The sequence below is a fragment of the Engystomops pustulosus genome, chromosome 6 (assembly GCF_040894005.1).
Source record: "Engystomops pustulosus chromosome 6, aEngPut4.maternal, whole genome shotgun sequence".
NCBI classification, from domain to species: Eukaryota; Metazoa; Chordata; class Amphibia; order Anura; family Leptodactylidae; genus Engystomops; species Engystomops pustulosus.
Genome location: NC_092416.1, coordinates 142,861,743 through 142,879,054, shown reverse-complemented (window position 1 = coordinate 142,879,054; position 17,312 = coordinate 142,861,743).

Genomic DNA, 17,312 nt, shown 5'->3' with positions numbered 1-17,312 from the left:
CCCCAATCACTCCCTGGCCACGCCCCAAATTTTAGCCATATTATAATAATAAAAATGATCTCAATAAAAAAAAATATATATATATTATCCTCATTGGGATTAGAACCCAGAACCTGCAGTGTCCATGTATAATATTGTCTCAGCACCCCAACCAACTGAGCTATAATCTCAGTGATTATCTGGGTGTAGAATTTTGGTACCTAAGAACTATGACTACTGTTACACTGTGACACAGATTTAAAGGGGTTATCCGGGTTTAACATTTTTTTATGGCCGGGCTGGGGAGGGATAGTTAAACATAATAAACATGGACTTACCTCCTCCGGCGCCGCCGATGTCCCGCGCCGCGGTCACTTCGATCCGTGCCCCTGTAAACAAACAGGGGCACGGAAGCCGCGCACAGGGAGCTTCCGGTCCACGTTGTGGACGGCTCCTCCCATCCGTCCCTATCTCTCAGCGTTGTAAGCGCTGGGAGATGGTGCGCATGGGAGCATCCGGCCGGCTGGAAGCTCCCTGTGCGCCCTTGTACTGAAACCGGCGCACGGAGAAGACGGGCCGCGGCGCGGGACATCGGCAGCACCGGAGGAGGTAAGTCCATGTTTATTATGTTTAAATAGCCCTCCCCAGCCCGGCCATAAAAAAATTTTTAAACCCGGATAACCCCTTTAATGCCTTGGTATATAGAGAGGGATCTCCCCCGATATGTGTCTATGTGTCTTCCAAGCAAGCCGGCGCTGATGTGCACAATCCAATTGCGTGCGCCAAAAAACTTGGGGCAATTCAAGGCAAATTGTAAAAAATTGCGAAACCTGACGGACCCTTAGTAAATGTGCCCCAATGTGTCTGCTATTGGCCAAAATGGCCAATATGCAGCAAAGACTTACCGGCTATAGAGAGGGCTCAGCCCCTGAGCCCTCTCCATGCACCCACGCCGGGCATGTGACATAGTATTACGTCACATGTCGGTAAGGGTCCTTCCATACTTGCATTGCAGATCACGTCAGAGTTTGCTCAGGGTGCGATCAGGGTTTGGTCAGTGAAAAACTGACAATTTGCACTGAACAAAACTCTGTTCAATCAGTTTTCAGTCAGAGTTTGTTCAGTGTCTGAGTTTTTCACGCACAATTTCAATGCATTTTGAATGCAATTTCAAACGCATTGGACTTGCATGTGTCTCAGAGTGCAATGCGTTTTTGATGCGTCCCCATAGACTTGTGTGGTGCGTTTTTCTAGCGTGTGACTTGCAAAAGTAGAGCATGGTGAGATTTAAACGGGCATTTAAAAAAATGCGCATGTGTACGTGAAAAAAAATGCAAGTCGGAAAAAGCCCATTGACTACAATAGGTCAGAGTGCAATGCAAGTTCTACGCGTCAAAAGCACGAGCAGAACACGCGCGTGAAAAACGCAAGTGCAGAAGGGGACTAAAGGGCTCAGATGTGCTGCCAAGAGCTGAAGACATCTAGGAGCTAATTTATCACAGCTGGAGGAGTTCTCTCCCGGATGAAAGAGAGATCCCAGACTACAGGGGGCGCTATAGAGGCTGTAATGAGGGTGTAATGAACAAGACAGTAAACAGTGAGTGATCAGATATAATTATGTTATAATCTCTTTACTATCTGCAGAGAATTTCCTTTTTAATTTGGATACATTTTTTGGTATTGTCTATTATTGAGCATGTGCCTCCAGGCTCCGCCTTCTCTGTGATTTATCTAGTAATGAATAATATGATGTCGTTCTAGAGGACAGGAGACTAGCATAAAATAACATTCAGTAAAATTGAAACATGTTTTACCCCAGAGTGGTCTTGGGAGCGATATAGGGTCCCCCCACCATAATCATACAAGGTCTCTCCCTCTCTTCAATGTGAAAACCGATAAATTGAAACTCATCAATGGGTTTGTTAGGGGCAGAATTATTAAGCTGTTCTTCAACTTTCTACAACATGTACACTCTAACTCTATATCTGCATTGGAATTTTCGGCATTGGAAAATAACCCAAGTGCAGTCCAGATGAGGCAAGTGGAGCCAAGCCAGTACCAGGTCAGGGGTAAGGGGCATATATCTTGGTCACATACTGGAATGTTGGGGTTCTCTTCATTCATTTCACACTGGTTAGACTGGGATTAATCCACCATGGAGGTTGTTAAGGGTTTTTGCTCGTGATAATGGAACAGGGATTGGTGTGTTGACGGGGTGGGTAAAAGTTGTGAGGATTTGCATGGTGACGGGGAGGGTAAAAGTTGTGGGGATTGTGGTGTGGTGGTGGTTACAATAGGTCAGAGTGCAATGCAAGTTCTACGCGTCAAAAGCACGAGCAGAACACGCGCGTGAAAAACGCAAGTGCAGAAGGGGACTAAAGGGCTCAGATGTGCTGCCAAGAGCTGAAGACATCTAGGAGCTAATTTATCACAGCTGGAGGAGTTCTCTCCCGGATGAAAGAGAGATCCCAGACTACAGGGGGCGCTATAGAGGCTGTAATGAGGGTGTAATGAACAAGACAGTAAACAGTGAGTGATCAGATATAATTATGTTATAATCTCTTTACTATCTGCAGAGAATTTCCTTTTTAATTTGGATACATTTTTTGGTATTGTCTATTATTGAGCATGTGCCTCCAGGCTCCGCCTTCTCTGTGATTTATCTAGTAATGAATAATATGATGTCGTTCTAGAGGACAGGAGACTAGCATAAAATAACATTCAGTAAAATTGAAACATGTTTTACCCCAGAGTGGTCTTGGGAGCGATATAGGGTCCCCCCACCATAATCATACAAGGTCTCTCCCTCTCTTCAATGTGAAAACCGATAAATTGAAACTCATCAATGGGTTTGTTAGGGGCAGAATTATTAAGCTGTTCTTCAACTTTCTACAACATGTACACTCTAACTCTATATCTGCATTGGAATTTTCGGCATTGGAAAATAACCCAAGTGCAGTCCAGATGAGGCAAGTGGAGCCAAGCCAGTACCAGGTCAGGGGTAAGGGGCATATATCTTGGTCACATACTGGAATGTTGGGGTTCTCTTCATTCATTTCACACTGGTTAGACTGGGATTAATCCACCATGGAGGTTGTTAAGGGTTTTTGCTCGTGATAATGGAACAGGGATTGGTGTGTTGACGGGGTGGGTAAAAGTTGTGAGGATTTGCATGGTGACGGGGAGGGTAAAAGTTGTGGGGATTGTGGTGTGGTGGTGGTTACAATAGGTCAGAGTGCAATGCAAGTTCTACGCGTCAAAAGCACGAGCAGAACACGCGCGTGAAAAACGCAAGTGCAGAAGGGGACTAAAGGGCTCAGATGTGCTGCCAAGAGCTGAAGACATCTAGGAGCTAATTTATCACAGCTGGAGGAGTTCTCTCCCGGATGAAAGAGAGATCCCAGACTACAGGGGGCGCTATAGAGGCTGTAATGAGGGTGTAATGAACAAGACAGTAAACAGTGAGTGATCAGATATAATTATGTTATAATCTCTTTACTATCTGCAGAGAATTTCCTTTTTAATTTGGATACATTTTTTGGTATTGTCTATTATTGAGCATGTGCCTCCAGGCTCCGCCTTCTCTGTGATTTATCTAGTAATGAATAATATGATGTCGTTCTAGAGGACAGGAGACTAGCATAAAATAACATTCAGTAAAATTGAAACATGTTTTACCCCAGAGTGGTCTTGGGAGCGATATAGGGTCCCCCCACCATAATCATACAAGGTCTCTCCCTCTCTTCAATGTGAAAACTGATAAATTGAAACTCATCAATGGGTTTGTTAGGGGCAGAATTATTAAGCTGTTCTTCAACTTTCTACAACATGTACACTCTAACTCTATATCTGCATTGGAATTTTCGGCATTGGAAAATAACCCAAGTGCAGTCCAGATGAGGCAAGTGGAGCCAAGCCAGTACCAGGTCAGGGGTAAGGGGCATATATCTTGGTCACATACTGGAATGTTGGGGTTCTCTTCATTCATTTCACACTGGTTAGACTGGGATTAATCCACCATGGAGGTTGTTAAGGGTTTTTGCTCGTGATAATGGAACAGGGATTGGTGTGTTGACGGGGTGGGTAAAAGTTGTGAGGATTTGCATGGTGACGGGGAGGGTAAAAGTTGTGGGGATTGTGGTGTGGTGGTGGTTAGGAGCAGGGTAAAAGTTGTGGGGATCGGTTTGAGGGAAGGGAGCAGAGTAAAATTTTTCTGGATCAAAAACCCCCCAGTGCTTGACTGACAGCCTGTGTAATGGTGTGAGGTATAATGGTGTAATGGTTCCTCCATGTGCTTCCTGGTGCTGGCGCCCCCTGTAGCCTGTGTGTTTGTGTGTATAGGAGAGATACAACAGCTCCAGGCAGCCATGTTATAGCAGAACATGTCAGGTACTTGTGTAGCTGATGTCTGTGTCTCACACATGTATATGGGAGGAGAGCATGTCAGCAGATAAAGCACAGACACCAACAATGCTTTACTATACATTACACACAGACATGAGCAGGGGGAGGGGTAATTGCTGGTGATGATGGAGCAGCAGATGGACAGAGATGAAGTTTGACACTAGAAGATACTGTAACCAAAGGTCCCAAGAAACAGGAGAAACCCAGCAGAAAATTCAATAGGGACAAACGGTGCAGGTTCAATAGAGCCATCAAGAACAAGGGGGTCCTCATGAACAGGATCAGTAGAGTCACATCAGGAGCAGGGTCAGTAGTGACGGGCAGTAGCAATATAATGGAGAAGATTTAAGTTAATTAAGTACCTGAGGGCCAAGTTACTATCCCCCTTCTGGTCCCTTCAGGGTCACGCACCAGTTCCTCCCAACCCTTCGGGATCTGTTGTCACTGAACTAGGACTATTCCTGGGGTAGTGACCTGGTGGTTCCCTGCAGCGAAGACCAGATACCTGTATGGGGGTTAAAGGGTGAAAATCGGGGGATCACTTAGACAATGCCCTCAGGATTAGCCCTAAGCCAAACCAGCTCAGTGTCACAGTGGGTCCACATCCGCTGCCAAAAGAGGAATATAGAGACCCACAGGATAATCCTTATAACAAATGGAAATTTATTGAAGACTTCATGATAGATATTGGACAAATTCACACGTTTCTAGAAGACCACCCCTTAGAGAAGACCACCTCCCTAAGAGACAAATTTTATAAAAAAATCTATTTTTTCTCATTTACAATCTCTGTAAGATGCCTCTCTATGAGCAGACCACTTTTATCTAACCAAACCATTTTTTTAAGGATGAAGATATAAACCCCTACACTCCACATTACCACATTACTCCATTACCAAAGTTTGGCAACTTCCTGATTTTACCTCCAATATTTTGGATTTGTCAACATTCAGCCTGTCTAGCATCTCTACCCCTGATTTGAAAAACACTTTAACCAATCCCTGTAAGAAAGGGGTAGAAAGTGGGATTTTGTAAACTCCAACCCCCAAAATGAATCACTTTTGGGCAGAGGTCAGAGACCTTCCACCACCTTCTTCCAAACTTTCCCAAGCATCAATGTCATTAGTATCATCACTTTCTTGTCAATTGGGTGGAGCCAGACCGTTTCTCCAGCCTAGGGCCAATCACCTGACAATCTGATTAGAATAGTTCCAGGGTAGTGTCAGTACACAATGGGGCACATTTACTTACCCAGTCCGAATCAGTCAGGTTGTCCAGCGGCCACGCCCCCGTTTTGTGTTGCATGAAAGTCGGCACGATTGCGCCAAAATCTGATTGGATTAAACCAATTGCAGAATTATTTTTAATATTTCCCACTGTTGGCCACTAGAGGAGGCTTAAGCTGTGTACCGTGTCTATGCCCACAGCCCATAGGAGAGCAGTAATGGGAGCCCAGCTTCCTATGCTGAAACTGAGGACAAAACCTGTGATGACATCATGATGGGGGAGGAGCACCAGCCAATGCAATCAAGGACCCTCACACCACTCCAATCATGAAATCATCAATGGTCTTTTACCATTTAAAAAGCACTTCTCAGAAATAATAACTGTTCATTTAACAAAATTCTCGTGAAGGACAATCTACTATCGAAATCCATCATTCTAACAAAAACTAATGCTAATGAGCTGGAAGGGCTGCCCTAGCCCATCTGTGTTGTAGCTACACAGGCTGTTTGTGTGATGTAGCACTTCCTTCCACTGTGTACTTACTACTCACTTCTGGTGAGATTACAGTAAGTGCAGGGGGAGGGTGAGACTGAGATGTGCTGCTGCACAGGGTAACAAGAGTTTGTTAAAGGGGTTGGCCACTTTACTTTGTGTTTTTTGCAATGTGTGTGAAAGTCTGGGGGAGCGGGATATTAGGTAAATTACCAATATACATCTATTAAAAGTTCTGCTCTGCTTTCTTGATATGTAAAGTGAAGTCTCCTGTCTTGTACCTCATCAGCCGGACATTCCTGACCATAAAATGGCCACAGATGGATGGTCATGTGATCTCTATCTGTCCATGAGCAATCGCCAGTTAGAGATCACATAAGCCTCCATCTTCTGGCTCATTGGGAGACAAACTGCTTTCTGGAGAAAGAAGATCCAGGAAGACTGAGTGCTGGTTGAGGCAGAATATTTATATCACCAGTAGCACCCATGGTAAATAGCCCCAGGCCCCCGTCACATTTAGTAAAGGAGGAGGTCAGGAGCCTAAGCATTACATAAAGGACATCAGATTACCAGATGGTAGATGTGTATCACTCACCTACCCTACCTGTCCCGTGTTTGTTTCCAGAGAGAAACTCATATCGGCTCTCATATCTGTCCATGAGGCACCATGGCGTGCATAATTTAGTAAGCGTCAGCCTTGAAGTGCACTGCGGGTTAGTTTGCATATTTCTAAAACTTGAATTTTGACAGAATTTAATAAATGATGCATGTTGGAGTGAAAGAAATGTGCCACATGCCCAGGGGCGTAACTAGGAGAACTTGTGCTCTATAGCAGATTTTTAATTGGGACCCGCTTCCCCTTAAAGAGGACCTTTCACCACCTCACTTATATGGAGATTAGCATGTCAGTCTGTAGGGGCTGCTACATAGATTCTCGGGCACTTTGAATTTTCCTTCTAGCCCCCACGGTTGCAGAGTTATTAGTCCCAAGATGTGACCATTATAATCTGTGTTTGGTCAGAGAGGAGGAGCTGGGGCTGGAGCTGGAGGCGTGTCCTATGCTAATCTTCTCTCATACTGTCAGTGGTGAGGTGTAATTTCTCTATCTGCATCTAAAGGCCTCATAAATGTGATGCAAATGCTGCGTGAGCGTAAACGTGACACATACGTGTAAAAGTAAACGTAATTCAAACGCCACATAAGAGTAAACGTGACACAAACGGCGAGTAAGTGTAAACGTCATGCAAGCGTGGCGTAAGTGTAAACGCGATGCAAATGCGGAATAAGTGTAACCGTGATACAAACGGCGCATAACCATGCCGCAAGGGCTGTGTAAGTGTAACATTGCTGCAAGCGCTAAGTCAAAACAACCGCGCTGCGTAAGCATAATCGTGACGCAAACGCTGTGTAAGCATATCCATGACGCAAACGCCACATAAGCGCAAACGTGACGCAAACGCCGCTTAAGTGCAAACATGAAGCAAACGCCTCATAAACGTTATGCAAATGCTGCGTAATCGTAAACTCGGCGCAAACGCTGTGTAAGCGTATCCATGCCGCAAACAGCGCATAAGCGCAAATGTGACGCAAACGCCTCGTAAACGTGATGCAAACAGCTATGTGAACACAGCTATTAGATGAACATAGAAAAAACTCACAGCTCAATATTCATAATAGCTTCACTGACATTGCCTGCCACTGATTGAACAGTATGAGAGAAGCATAACACACGCCCTTAGCTCCAGCCCCAGCTCCTCCTCTCTGACCAAACACAGATTACAATGGTCAGAAACTGGGAATGATATCTCCGCAACCGTGGGGGCTAGAAGGAAAGTTCCAAGTGCGCCTGAATCTGTGTAGCCGCCCCTACAGGATGGTATTATAATCTCTACATGTGTGAGGTTGTCAAAGGTCCTCTTTAACCCCTTCCAGACACGCGTCAGTAGCCAGCAACATACAGACCTGCTGTAACACCGCGACCGTAACCCCTTAAGTATGACCGTGGCTTATTAGGGCTTTTGACATGGATCGGACCCCCCCATGGGGCTTACCGGATGGTCCAATCCTCCGCTTGCAGCCCCGCGGTCTAGCCAGTGGGGCTGTGCGATTTTCTATTGATGCTGGCCCTGCCCCCTGGCTGTAATACACCGAGTATGTGCGGCATGCTCAGGGTATTACTGAGCACAGTGCAATCCATCTGTTTTGCACTGTGTTTCTGTATATGATCAGAAGATCACTTGTTCAAGCCAACCTGTCAATTAAAAAGTTTTAAAACCATAGATAAAGTTTTTTAAAATTAAACAGTGAAGTTAAGTGAAAGTCCCCAAACGCCACATTCCCTCTACATATCTAATAAAGTACAAAAAAAAAAACACTAAATCACAAAAAAAATAAATGTACATTTTTCATCAATTCCCTTTACAAATAATGTTCTAAAAAGTGATCCAAAAAAAGTTACAAGCACCAAAATGGTACCACTGGAAAGAACAACTTATCACACAAAAAGTAAGCCCACAATCAGCTTAATTAACCTAAAAATACTAAACTTATGCTGCTGCAAAAATGGCAATTTATTTTTTCTATTCTAGTTTTTTTTCAATAAAATTGAACAAATATAAAGTAAACTATATAAATGAGGTATCACTGTAATCGTGGTGATCCATAGAATAAAGATAATATATTATTTTTATGCTACAGTGACCACCCCCAAAAAAACAATGCTAAAAATCCAAAACAAGAATTGATGATTTAACCCCTTCACGCTCTGTTATGGATATATCCGCCGCAGAGCTATGAAGGGTGTATGAAGAGGGCTCACGGGCTTGCACCGATCGCGGGTGTTCACCTCTTCTTTGCCGCATGGGCGCCGCCATGTTTCTTCAGATCGTCTCTCCCGCGAACGTCATCGGGGGACGGCGATTGGTTGCCATAACAGCCTAAGGGCCTTCGTTTGACCCGAGGCTGAATGGTTTCTGCATATTCGTTACAATGAGCCAGTGGCTCATTGTAATGAATGACCTGCAAAAACTCCATATACTGCGATACAGTTGTTGAGAAAAATAAGTTAAAAAAATTTAAAAAATTTATAAAATATTAAAAAAAAAACCCTTTCCCTAGAACTGATATAAAACATAATAAACAGTAAAAATCACAAACACATCAGGTATCGCCACGTTCCAAAATACCTGCTCTATCAAAATATAAAAATGGTTACAACCGGCGGTGACCTTCAAGACGGGAAATGGCGCCCAAATGTCCGAAATGCAACTTTTACACCTTTTTACATGACATAAAAAATGTAATGAAAAGTGATCAAAATGTCGCACAGACCTAAAAATGGTAGCAATGAAAATGTTGGCTCATTTTGCAAAAAATGACACCTCCCCCAGCTCCGTACCCCAAAGTATGAAAAAGTTATTAGCATCAGAAGATGGCAAAAATTTTTTATCCTTTTTCGTACACATTCGTTTAATTTTTGAAAATGTATTAAATCGCAATAAAATCACCGGGATAGTACCAAACCAAAGAATAAAGTAGAGGTGTTATTTGGAGCGCAGAGTGAAAGTCATAAAAAATGAGCCCACAAGAACATGACGCACATGCGTTTTTTTTCCCCACAAAATAAGCCCTCACACAGCTCTGTACACAGTAAAATGAAAAAGTTATGGATTTATGAAGGTGGAGAGCGAGAAATTAGCAAAAAAACCCTGCGTCCTTAAGGGGTTAATTTTTCTCCGCACATTAAAGAGTTAATAATATTGCATCAATAAGCCAAAGACCCACTAAAATGAAGTTTTTTTTTCAAAGTGCAACTTGTCTTGCAAAAAATAAAGATTTCATAGCCTATAAAGCCCTTTGCCATCACTGCCCTATACTATGCAATATACTGAACATATTTTTGTGTAAAGTAATTGTAAAAAATATACTGTATGCAAAAAATTGCATTAGGTCTAGAAAAGGTCTTGTAAGCTAAATAGTTTGTTAGCGGTTACACCAATCTATCAACATGTCCAGCTCACAGAGCATTGTCTAGACTGAAACAATTGGATCCACTTTGTGCTGTCTGGAAATACAGTTCTAGTTCTTATTTACTGACTGTAATCAAATGTATTTAAATAGTAAAAAAAAAAAATAAAACACAACATATAATGTAATTTAGTAGATGTTTTCATTTTTACTGTACGAAAACAGCAAAACTCATGAATGTCCATGTCCTGAGAAAGTAATTCAGAAGATTTAATTAGGAAGCCACATTCTTCTGGCATTTGTGCTATTTCCTTAGGGCATAGGTGGGCAGACAGTGCTACACTATTCAGGACAACATGACTGATGAGGTGGCTTTGTTCCTGGAAGTCAATAGAGTAGACTTGTGGTAGTCATCACTTGTCATCACTCTTCATTGATCTAAGTGTTGTGTCAGACTAACTAGGACCTAAGCGACACTAAGCAATTGGACCATTGTTACAACATTTCGTATTTGTTGTAGCCTTAATGTAATATGGTCATCCTCCTCCACCACCAATGATTCCATTGGATTCTTTATGATGTAGTAATCATGATCAATTAGTCCATTAGAAATCAGCACAGGACATGTATATAGCCAGGCATATAGCTTTAGAAATGTTCTGGTAAGGGACATATAGCAAACATAAGTCATAACTATAAAAGCACAAGGTGATTGTTGTTAACCAAGACTAGAACCATATGATGTCCAATAGATAGTAGGCCATTTCTAGGTTACTTCAAGGTAGTAACATGTCAGTTACAGAATAACCTGCCGTCATTTCAGTAGTTACACATTAGCCATTTACGATGTTTGGCATTGTGGTTGCAGGGCATGGCCCACGTTTTTATACTAAATTATACAATAACCTGCGTTTTTCCTAGGAATCACAGACATGCATCATAATGAAGGTTTACAATTATGGAGCAGTTCATAAAAAGCTACATTCACAATCTTCACATTTTTCATACATTTGCTGTGTCTTTAATATAGAGTCCAATGCATGTCAGGGGTGACATTAAAGCATGCTATGGAGACTTATAATGGTGTACAAGCCTTGATATCAATTCCGAATTTGTGATTCTTTTTGTCCCCTTACACCACCCTAAAGTCAAGTAGGTGTGGAGGGGCATAGGGGCGGAGAGGGGGTTCCCCGCAGTGGCACACTAGCAATAGCTGGCGCCAGTTCAGGGCACAGGTTATAGGGCAGTGGTGGCGAACCTATGGCACGGGTGCCAGAGGTGGCACCCGGAGCCATTGCTGTGGGCCCTCAGACCATCACCCCAGGACAGAGTAAACCAAATAGCACCAAATCCAGCAAGTACCAGGCAACTTAAGAGATGCTGCTCTCGCCACTATTTTAAAGCCACACTTCATTGGCTGTTTGAAACTGCGGGAAAAGTGAGAAGGTGTTGACAGAACTGCAATACCATTTTTCCTCTACAGAGAGACCCTGGAGAGAAGCTACAACGAGAGTCTGAATTTGCTCTCCTTCTTTCAACTATATTGGTGGCCTCAAGGGGTTGATAGGATTGAAAGATGTGGAAGAACAGATAACAATAAGTTACTGCCTAAAATGCCATGTTGGCACTTCCCGGTAAATAAGTGGATTTTGGTTGTAGTTTGGGCACTCTGTCTCCAAAAAGTTCGCCATCACTGTTATAGGGCAATTCGAGGCCAAACTCAAGGTCCGGAGTAGAATTGTTTGGGCCTGCGATATGCTAGAAAGATATATGATGTGCCAGTTTTTGATAAATCTCCCTATTACGGTTACACAGTGGCGAATGCTGAGTGATGTCAAGGTAAATGTCATTGCATGGGTAGGTAAGTTAGATGATATTACATTTGACATGCACCCTGACAAAAAATTCAGCATATGCAGGTATGACTAGATCCAGGTGCCAAATCAATGATGCTAAGGGATGATATAGTTTGTATGAGAGATAAGAATGGTCTACTGTATCGAAGGCAGAGGATAGATTAAGAAGGAGAGGAGCAGAGTAGTGTAGTTTGGCCGTGGCAGACATTAGGTCATTAGGATTTTTGGTCAGGGCAGTCTCTGGAGTGATGGTGTTGGAAACCAGATTGTAGGTTGTCAAAGAGTGAGTTGAAGGAAAGGTAGGAGAATAGTACCAGATGCACATCTTGTCCATTTAAAGCAAATGAAAGTAATGAGATGGAGCAATGGTTCAGTAGGGAAGACTGGTCAAGAGATGGCTTCTTTAGGATGGGTGTAATAGTTGTACTTTCACACACCCGTTTGGGTATTTTCTTTATATGCTAACACTGGAGGCACAGTAAAAAGAACTCTGATGAAGTGAATACTAGCTATGATAGAAAAACATAATGCATTGCTTTAGAAACTCACAGTTAATGTTTCTGCTCTTTTGTGTACAGAATTTCATTATGACTTTTCAAGGCCACACTGTGCTCCTAAAATGCCACTATCACTTAGGCTTATTTACTAAGGGTCTGCGGACGCATATGGTTGGACTTTCAGAAGTTTTCAAGTTTTGCAAAATCGAATTTTGGCTTTCATGCAACAGAAATCGGGGGAGTGCCGTCGGATGATCCGACTGATTCGGAATGAGCGCTGGATTTAACTTTCAAATTGAGATCAAGCACTTACATGCACCAGAAAGAAGAAGGTGAACTCCGTAGGACCTGAGCGGGGAAGTGACACATGCAGGATATCGGGCGCACAATCTTAGTGAATATCGGCAGAGTGCATTATCGTCGGACAATGCACTTTCGGGGAACTCGATGTACCGGGTAAGTTAATGTACCTCATAGTGTTACCTGGATAGAAATCATGTCCCACACGATGCTCCCAAATAAAAAATGTCCTCACAACTGATCACAGCTTATGCCAATTTCAAAGCTGTTTGTAAAATGTGAAAACCCCGTTAATGCATAATTCAGCTGTCTACAGAGAAATTAAGCAGGGAAATCCAAGAGATAATTTTCTTAATGTTATTGTTTATTTTTGTGCCAATTCTTTCAACTCTTTATGCATTCACTCACGGTGAAGCCTGCAGTGTGCACTGTTGAGCTTGAAAAGATACTAGTTAAGGTGACAAATGTACACAGGGTTTTCTACTCAGACGTGTCTGCTGTTTAGTCACTGGGAGGAGACAACTGATGATAATCTGACTGGCCCAACCTGTCAAGGAGCATAATTCTCTTTCCAGCAGAGTGTAATGTGCCTCAGCAAATCCTACTCCCCTACATACAGCACACTCCCACACTTTACCATTCACTACAGAAACATTACTTAAGTGTTATTCAACATGATATAAAGAGCTTTAATAAAGTCCTTAAGGCAAGTTGTAACAGCAACTGTCCTAATCAAATGATCCTAAAATCAGCCCTTCCTGTAACTATTGAGCGGACAAAATAGAATTTCCACACTATTATTATATTTTAGTAGAAGTGTATAAATACTTAAAAAACAAAGTTCAACATTTACATACTGTTAAATAAATGATCAAATAGGTGTGGGGTAAATGGTGTGACACTCAAAAAGTGTATTTTGATAGGCCCCGCGGTAGACACTGCATGTGGGGGGTAGCTGGGGTGTCGTGCGTATATCCATTGTATTTTCTTTTTTTTGTGTGTGTTTTATATTGCTAAACACTGTTTTTTCTGTTGCTGTTTTTCTACATGTACCCAGCAGAACGTGATGAACATTTAAGTAACACATGGCTTATTCACTTGTATGTTCTTTTATTGTTCAGTAAACAAGTTTCAAAAAATAAATGATCCAATACAGAGGTATAACATTTACCTACAGTACAGGATTTAGTATCTCAAAGCTTGTACATCCACCTAATGAGCTATGCATTGGTGGAGGCACATCCAGGTCTCTGCATAGTGATCCTTTGTTAACTGTACAGCAGTCAATAGAAATAGCTTTTTGCCCTGCTTATCAGGCAAGGAGCAAAACCTCTGTTTAATTTGTAACAAGTTAGGCTTTCACAATGAGTTTAAGAACAATGAATGGCAATAAACACATATGAACCCTATTAACTAGTGTTTTATCCAGCACCATTCCATACTAAAGGGTTCCGGTAAAAAGTGTACTATCGGTTTTCTCAACTATCAAGGGAGAGAATGAAGTACAGGCCCTGAACTCACCCACAACCCCAATTCCCTACCTAATAGTCATGCAAACCCTAGGGGTATTGGACTACAGGTCGACAATCCCTACTCAGTATATGCTCAGAACAGAAGTCAGATGAACAGAGAGTGAAACAGATAAATAGACACAAGAGAATAGGGTAACAGGTTCATAAAAGGGGTTCAGGCTAAATTCAGGCTCAGGTACATGTTCTGCGTTGCGTATCAGCCCTGAGTGAACTGAGAACTGAATATCTAACACGTTCCTGGATGCCACCCTAGCAGCTGACAGGCGTGGCCAACACATGAAAACCCCCAGCTCAGAAGGAAGGTGAAACCACCCAGCTTTCCACAAAACATAGGGAATCAACTCTGCAAGTCAGCTGTTAATCACAGCTCCAGCAAAGAAGCCCCGGTGTGGTAACCAAGCTCAGAACGCTGCAGCCCAAATCCATTCAGGGTTCTCATATCAACCTTTCATCTCGATAAAGCATGAAAATAATAATAATCTTTATTTATATAGCGCCATCATATTCTGTAGCACTTTACAACTCATGGGGGACATATGCAAATAAAATATTACAATACAGAGTACAAACAGTAATATGGAACAATAGTGAGAGCCCTGCTCACAAGAGCTTACAGTCTGTGAGGGTGAGGGGGTGACACCAGGTATAAGAGATTGTATAATGGACCAGCCATTATAACAGTATAAAATAAATTAACAGTATAAAATAAATTAATAAATTAAAAATTCTGCTGCTTGAATCTGCCATCACCCGCCATCTTAAAAAACAGCAACCACGGTAATGTAGAGAGATTTATCAAAAGTGTCTGAGAATTATTCTTTTTACTTATGACAACCAATCGGAGGTCAGCTTTCATTTAATAAACAGTTGTGGGAAATGAAACCTGAGCTCTGATTGGTTGCCATAGGTAACTTAATTAATTCTGCTCTCAGGCACTTCGGATAAATCTCCATATGCCGTGTAACATAAACGACGAGGATATTGTGTCATATGATGCAGGTCACATATCTGAAAGTAAAGTGGTCTTATCAGACCCCAGTGCCCAGTGCCTTGGAGAGTAGCTTGTTGCCATAACAAATTTCTGCAGTGTACTGTTATAAATAGAAGCGCTGTCCTTATCTGACGACCTTAGGTATCAAGAGCTGGCTACTGACATGCCCTGGAATATTAAACCCATACCAGAAGGGTTAAAAAATCAGAAATGTTGCCTGTTTTTAGTGCCCTGTATATATGAAGTGCTACCTTCTTGAATCAAAGGGCCTACATTTTGTAGGTAATTCTCAAACCAAAACTTATGGTAATATCCAACATAAGAAAATACTGCAGAAATAGTACACCAAGGTATATGCCCTAGTAGGCCTTATAAGGCTGCTGCATTTCCTCATTCATAGATTCATCACAAGGCATAAACATGTTTTTTTTTTATTTTATTTTTATTAAATTTTTAACAAAATAATACAGCTATTGAAGAGAAACATTTTAATCTCCAACATTAAATCAGTTTTTAGCCCAGTAAAACATTTTTGGAGGTCATTTTATTTTATTTTTACATGAATTGAACATATATTTTTTTGGATAAGACACCATGATCAAACATACTTTATACTTACCACCTGTGCAGCAAATGTCTTGGCGTGTGCGCCCATGGAGCCAGGAGGCGCTCAGGTGACGTAAGACTGATTAGCAGAATTGGCTCATTAGCATAATGAATATAACTCCATATTTCTTCATTAAGGACACTACACTCCTGACACTAAGAAAACATATTTTAGAAATCTAGGAAAAAGGCAGACACTGGAATTATAGGCGTCTACCAACAGTCTGATGGTAGATGTCCTTTAATATGGCCACAAAACCAGTGATAATAGATGAGGCCAGAATACCACAATGCGGACAGTAGGAAGAATCAGAAGTCCCCAACATTTTTTATGCCCTTATGAAACATTTTTATGAGATATCCTAAATATCCAATCTAGAGATTTCCCAGCAGCATGGATCAGTCAGGAGATCACTCACTGAGCTGTTTACCCTCTTTTTCAGCACCAAAAGGTGAAAACACATAAACTACCTATATAAGTAACTACATATAAAATGTATTCTTCCCTAGGTGCAGAATTAACCAATATTTTATGCAAACAGCTTAAAGGAAATCTACCATCAAAATCCATCATGAATAACCAGCGACACTTATATCATAGATCCACGCACCGTGACTGTGATAATCTTCTTATATTGTTATTCATGTTCTCCTTCCTACAAAAACTTATGCTAATGAGCCAGATGGGCTCTGGGGGCTGTTACACTGTCTCCTCCCCCCCCCCCTTGCTCTCACAGCATTTCCCCCTCCCTCTGCCTCATATAATTTAATGGCAGCAGGGAGGTTTAGCACACAGCGAGAGGGGGATGTGCTACATCACAGTATAACAGCCTGTGAAGCTACAGCATGGAGGGGCTCTGGTCACACCCCCAGGAACCCTTTTGGTTCATTAGCAAAGTGTTAAAAGTTGATTTTAGAAGGAAGGAGGCCATGGATAACAAATACAAGAAGATTACAATAGATTTTGATGGTAGTTTTCCTTCATTTCATTTTCTGCTCTATGATAAAAAGTTGTCTACTACCACCTCCAACCTAAAACCCATGGAGAGATGTTAAGGAGTATCTCATAGATTATAAAGTTTTATAAAGTTCTCGGCCACTAACAGTTTAAAAAAAAAAAGCATGGAGCTATAATACAGTAAAGTAACCTACCACTGTATCTACCTTATTAGGTAGATCTGCGATGGTACAGGAGAGGTCATCAGAAGTGAACTGTAGTACAAACTGTATAATAAAGACACCAATGTCCAACAGCATAAGGTCTGACCACAATAGATCTGACCACAGTATTGTAATCCAGACCACAACAACTTGTGATATAGTAGTCAAGAACGGTCTTACAAATCTTTATTGAAATACAGAAATAAGGTTGTTGGGTGGATAATAAACATAGAGGTGGTAATTGCCAGGGAGTAGCCTTCACAAGTTCCTAGTGAACCTTACGGTCGTGCCCTCAAACATC